Source organism: Taudactylus pleione, unplaced genomic scaffold (genome assembly GCF_031769625.1).
Source record: "Taudactylus pleione unplaced genomic scaffold, aTauple2 ptg000435l, whole genome shotgun sequence".
NCBI lineage: Eukaryota > Metazoa > Chordata > Amphibia > Anura > Myobatrachidae > Taudactylus > Taudactylus pleione.
In genome coordinates, this window is record NW_028284837.1 from 2,084,583 (window position 1) to 2,091,010 (window position 6,428).

The following is a 6,428-nucleotide window of genomic DNA, read 5'->3' on the forward strand; positions in this document are numbered from 1 at the left end:
GACCAAGTCTCCTATTTTGAAATTACAGGGCCTCCAATGCTTATCAGCCCACACTTTGGACTGGCCTGATGCCTGAAGGAAAGACTGATGCACCTTCCTCCAAACTGACCACAGCCTAGAAACAGATGAAGAAGAAGGTGTTCTGGTTGTCAAAGATTCAAAAGAATTGTTCTTAGGATGGGGCGTGAGGAAGGGAGAGATGGTGGAAACAGAATGGCAGGAGTTGTTAAAAGCGAATTCTGCAAAGGGCAAAAGTGAAGCCCAATTATCTTGGCATTTTGAGATGAAACAGTGGAGGTACTGTTCCAGGGACTGATTGGACCACTCTGTCTGCCCATTCGACTGTGGGTGGTGACCTGATGACAGGCTGGCATTGATGCCTAAATCAGCACAAAAGCACTTCCAGAACCAAGCAACAAATTGCATCCTCCGATCTGAGATGATATCCACTGGGAGCCCTTGGAACCTGAAGACATGTTGTAGGAACAATGCAGACAACTCCTTGGCAGATGGTAACTTGACAAGAGGGATGCAATGTACCATTTTGGAAATATGGTCTACAATGGTCTAGATGACTGTACAAAGAGAGAACACAGGATGGTCAACAACAAAGTCCATCACAATGTGGGTCCATGGTTTAGCGGGTGTTGGAAGAGGACATAACAGACCTTGCAGAGTAGTCCAGAGGTTCTTATTTCTAGAACATACAGTACATCACAGGCCAGGACAAACTCACAAGTGTCTCCAGACATGGACTGCCACCACACAGATCGAGACAGAAGATCAACAGTTCTTGAAATGCCAGGATAACCCACTGCCTTGGAGGAATGAAATTCCTTCAAAACAACTTTATGAAGTCTCTCAGGGACAAACAGTACACCAGATGGCTTGCTAAGAGGAGCTTCAGCTTGACTAGCCCTGAAAGAATCTGCCAGGGTCTTCATGAGTGCTCAATGGATCCGGGAAGCTGGAATGATGGTCTCTTCCGAAGCCCTGGGAGGTTGACTGACAGAGAAGCTTCGAGACAGGGCATCCGCTTTAATATTCTTGGACCCAGGTCAGAACAAAATCACATACTTAAAGCAGATGAAGAAAATGGCCCATCATGCCTGCCTCGCATTCAACTTTTTTGCTGTCTCAATGTAGGCCAGATTTTTGTGATCCGTGAGTATTGTCACTACATGGTTAGCCCCCTCTAATCAATGCCTCCAGTCCTCAAAGGCCCATTTAATTGCCAATAGCTCTCGGTTGCAGCTCTCGGTTGCCCACATCATAGTTCTTCTCTGCCAAACCAAATTTCCTGGAGAAGAAAGCACACGGGTGCACCTTACCGTCCTTGATATCTTTCTGAAAAAGGATAGTGCCCACTCCAATCTCAGATGCATTGACCTCTAGGATGAATGGGAGCTCTGGATTCGGATGCCAAAGAACAGGAGCAGACACAAAAGCCGCCTTCAAAGTGTCAAAAGCTCAAATAGTCCCAGGTGACCAATTTGTGACCTCAGCTCCTTTTTTGGTTAACTCCATGATGTGGGAGACTATGACAGAAAAGGACTTGATGAACCTGCGATAATAATTCGCAAACCCTGAATGGCCTTCAATGTAGCGGGTGGCTCCCACTCCAGGATGGTCTTCACCTTGCCAGGATCCATGGAGAAACCTTGCAAATAAATAATGTAGCCCAAGAATGACACCTCCTTAACATCAAACTCGCACTTCTCCAGTTTGGCATACAGGCTGTAATCCAGTAACCTCGCAAGATCTGTCTGACATGTCTCCGATGTTCCTCCAAAGGCTTAGAATAGATGAGGATGTCATATAAATAAACCACTGTGAACACTCCTAAGAAATCCCTTAACACTTCATTAATAAACTCTTGAAAAACTTCTGGGGTGTTGGAGAGGCCAAATGGCATAACCAGATACTCAAAATGTCCTGAATGGGTGTTAAAGGCTGTCTTCCACTCATCTTCTTCTCTGATGCAAATGAGGTTGTATGCACCTCTGAGATCAATCTTAGAGAAAATGTATGCCTCACACAGTTGGTCAAAGAGCACCGAGATGAGCATCAAGGGATATACATTCCTGACCATGATGTTGTTCAGTCCTCGGAAGTCAATGCAGGGTCAGAGGGATCCATCCTTCTCCTGGATAAGGAAGAACCCTGCTCCCACTGGGGATTTGGATGGACAAATGAAGCCTTTATCCAGAGACTCCTGAATATAGTCCTGTATGGCTTTATCCTCCAGAATGGACAAGGCATATAATCGGCCCTTAGGAAACCTGGTACTGGGCAATAAATTGATGGCACAGTTGAAGGGACAGTGAGGTGGCAGGACATCTGCATTTTTCTTAGAGAAAACTTCAGCTAGGTCACGATATGGAGCCGGAACTGATGAGGTGACAACAGCAGAAGCCAGACTAATAGGTCGGGACAGACATTGAGAGAAGCATGATGTACACCATTCCAGAATTTCACCGGTCTGCCACTGGATTACAGTGTTATGCTTCTTCAGCCAGGGTAACCCCAAGACCACTGCGGCCAAAGAACACTGCAGGAGAAGAAACAACAGTTCCTCACAATGTAGGACACCAACCGACAGCTGCAAAGGAGGAGTCCGGAACAGCACTGGGGCCTCTGAAAGAATGGTCTTGTCCAGTCCAATCACCGACACAGGAGTGGATAATGACAGTGGGGTTAGACCCAAAGTTTGGAGATGTTCATGAAATTATCCGCTTCTCCACTATCAACAAATGCAGGAACAGAGATCTGCATGTTGGAAAGATGAATAACTGAGGTTATCAGGACTGAATTTTCCAGGGAGATGGATGCAAGGCCTAGATGTACCTCCCCTAATTCACCTAGACCTTACCTTTTCCTGATTTTAGAGGACAGAGCTGGGCCACATAACCTCTACCACTGCAGTAGAGACATAAACCCAATGAACATCTCCTATGTTTCTCTTCGGGTGGAAGATGAAATGCTCCCAACTGCATAGGTTTGTCTGAGTTGGACAGAGCTGTCCACAATGGAGATGGAAGGGGTTGAGAAGGTAACTTCTTCTCCACTCTGAGTTCCCGGAGCCGTCGGTCAACACAAATTGCCAAGTTCTTGAGGTTGTCCAGGGAACTAGGGGCAGGATACTGGACCAGGATATCCTTATTTTTGTCTGATAAACCAAAACAAAACTGGCTTTGCAAGGCTGGATTGTTCCATCAACAGCCCACTTACGGAACTCCATACAATAATCTTCCGTAGCTCTATTCTCCTGCTTCAGTGACCTAAGACTAGCCTTTGCCATGGCTGCCTGGATCATCATAGACCAACCCTAAATTAGTAAAAAATGCCCGACTGACTGCAAGGCTGTACTGGATGAGGGAAGACCAAACGCCCAAGTTTGTGGATAGCCCTGAAGTAGAGAAATTATTATGCCTACTTGTTGGGTCTCAGAAACTGAGAACCTGGGTCGGAATCTGAAGTAAAGCTTACAGCTCTCTCTAAAGTTCAGAAAATCTTTCCAGTTTCCGGTCAGGCAAATTTAATTTTGGTTCCACAATAGTAGGAGCAGTGGCACAACGAGTCTCCTCCACACAGAGGGAGAGTTCCTGCACATTTTGTGTCAGTATCTGGATCTGGCCAGCCAGAATTTGATCCAGGTTCTGACCAGGGTCCATGATAGAGGACAACAATACCCTGAAATCTATATATGAGGCCGGTGATTATGTTAAGGCTCAGGTAAGACAGTAGTATATTAGGCCTGCAACAGCTTTGAGGGCTGGTAAACCTTGGCTAGATGCTGCCATGTAGCAGCCTTGAGGGCTTAAATTGACTTGGCTGGCTATGGCCTGTGAGTCAGCAGGATGAGATGCGGTCTTTGGAATGATAACAGCCCTGGCTGGCTGTGGCCTGTGGGTCAGTAAGAAGAGGTGCAGTCTCTGGGCTGAGTAGCAGCCTTGAGGGCTGGAAAACCTTGGCTTGATATGGCCTTTTGGCTGTGTAGCAGCCTTGAGGGCTGAAAGACTTGGCAAGATGACACTGAGATGCGCTTTGTGCTGCCGGGATGACACTAGTGGTAGTGCACAATATTGCATACACAGGACACTGAGATGCGCTTAGAGCCGCCGGGATGACACTATCGGTAGTACACAAGATTGAGTACACAGGACGCTGAGGTGCGCTTAGTGCTGCCGGGATGACAATAGCAGCAGTACACAAGATCGTATACTCTGGTTTGTGACCTGCGCTGCCAAGTTGACACAAGCCGCTGGATGCTGGGTTGTGCACTCTGGACACTGAGTGCGGTCTATGCTGCCTGGATGACACATACGGCAGAGGGCAGGAATGTAGACTGTACCGCCAAGATGACATGAGCAGCAGGTAGTACAAATGCAGACTGTGCCTCCTAGATAACACAAGCGGCAGGAACAATAAAGCTGACTGGATACTGGAAACTCGACTGGATACAGAAGATCATGCTTAGAACCGGAAACACCTGAAACGCTATCACCGCATCGGAGCAGCATTCACAGGAGAAGGTTATAGATGCAGGAGCCAATCCAGGCTGATCCCAGAATGATGGACAGGAGGTAGGTGGAGTTTAAGTGAATGCTGGCCTGGCGTTTGCTTTGCACAGCATTAGCAGGATGGCGGCTTGTGACAGGTTTGTATGGGCCCCCACAAAATATTTTTTGGAAGTACTACCTTTAATTATTAAGGAGGAGGTTGATGATGAGGGTGTTGGTGGTGGAGATTGCATGTGCTCGTCTAAACTGCTGGTAGCTGATACTGGACTGCTTGTTATTAATTTACAAATTATTATAATTTTGTTACACAAATTGCATGAACTCGCTGCAAATGATGTAACAGAGAGGAGGTGCCTAGTCCCTTCCTCTGCTAAATTTGGCTTTACAAATGGAACAGATGCCTTCACAACTGTTAGAATTTAGTTTAAAATAATTCCACACCCAACACATGGCTTTTCTGGCTTTCTTTTTATCAGGAGCATGAACTGCTGCCACTGGTGGCTGATTTACACAAAAAACATCCTCATCATCAACATCCTCATTAGCATCAGATAGGACACAAATTTCCCCCTCATCCTCCTTTTGCACTTCCTCCACACTATCTTCCTCATTTTCTATTTTTTCACCATCTAATACTAGGACAGCCATCATGGTGTCAGTGAACCCTTGTGAAACTGGGTGACAGCTTTTATACTTACATCCTCTATCAAAATACTGTTTAATAGTCAATTGTTTTTTTTTTAATTACTACTAGTTGTAGTCTTCTTGGTCCCTTTCTGGGATGAAGATCCACCCCCAGCAGCAGCAACAGGTGTTACACTCAAGGATCCTTCTGAGGAATCACGTATAGGATAGGAGTCAGTCATGCTTATGAAATTGGATGCAGGACTACTTCCGATCACGAATGAGGATGTTGATGATGATGCAGGTGTTAGTGGTAGAACTTGCAGGCGCTTGGATACAGATAGAAGGGAGCAGCTAAGTGACACTGGACTGATTGTTGTTCAGTTTTTTGTCCCCAAAGTTTCAGAATTTGAAATATCCTTTTCTATTTGATGAATGCGCTGCAAGTGATGTAACAGGGAGGAGGTTACTAGATTGTTAAGGTCCTTACCTCTACTCACTGCTACATGGCAATGGTTCCAAATGGCCTGGCAAAGGTTGTCTGTATTTGGGTGGAAATAATTCCACACATGAGATGTGGATTTTTTGGTACTTTTCCCAGGCATGGTAACAATGGGATATTTCCCACCATGGGCAACAACTGTTGCCTGATTTACAGTTTTTACACAACCATCCTCACCATTAACATGTTCTTCATCATCAACATCTTCATCATCCTTGTTGTAATCGCCAATTATGTAAATATCCTTCTCATTCTCCTGGTGCAATATCACTGTTGAGCAGGGGTAGTCCACCCCTTGGCTGCTGGTGGCACTGCCAGATGGCACCCCCCCTTATGTCAGCGCCTCTAGCGAGTGCCATACTGGCCAATGGGTAGATATGCCCCTGGTGCGGGGAAATTGATGTTTTGCCTTGTTCTGGGATCTGAACTTAGTGGGAAGACTGGGGCCAGTGCTCACTTTGACTCATAACCCCTAATTTTAGGTGTGTTTGTTTTTCAGGAAACCAAACCCCTCATTTCTTCCCATTATATGTGTGTATGTATAATATATGGTGCGAGCATTCCAAGGAGCCACAACTGGAAGTTAGTACTGTATTTAAACTTATGGAGTGGGACAGCTCATCAACCTCATCCTGTCACTGACCATTTGACTTCATTTAACTGAGGGCCTGATTCAGAGCCGAATGCTCTGATCAGAGCGCTCGCTCTGAATCAGGGCCCTCCTCCCTAAAAATGGAGCGGCCTCTTGGACGCTCGCATAGCTGTGGGTTACCACCGAC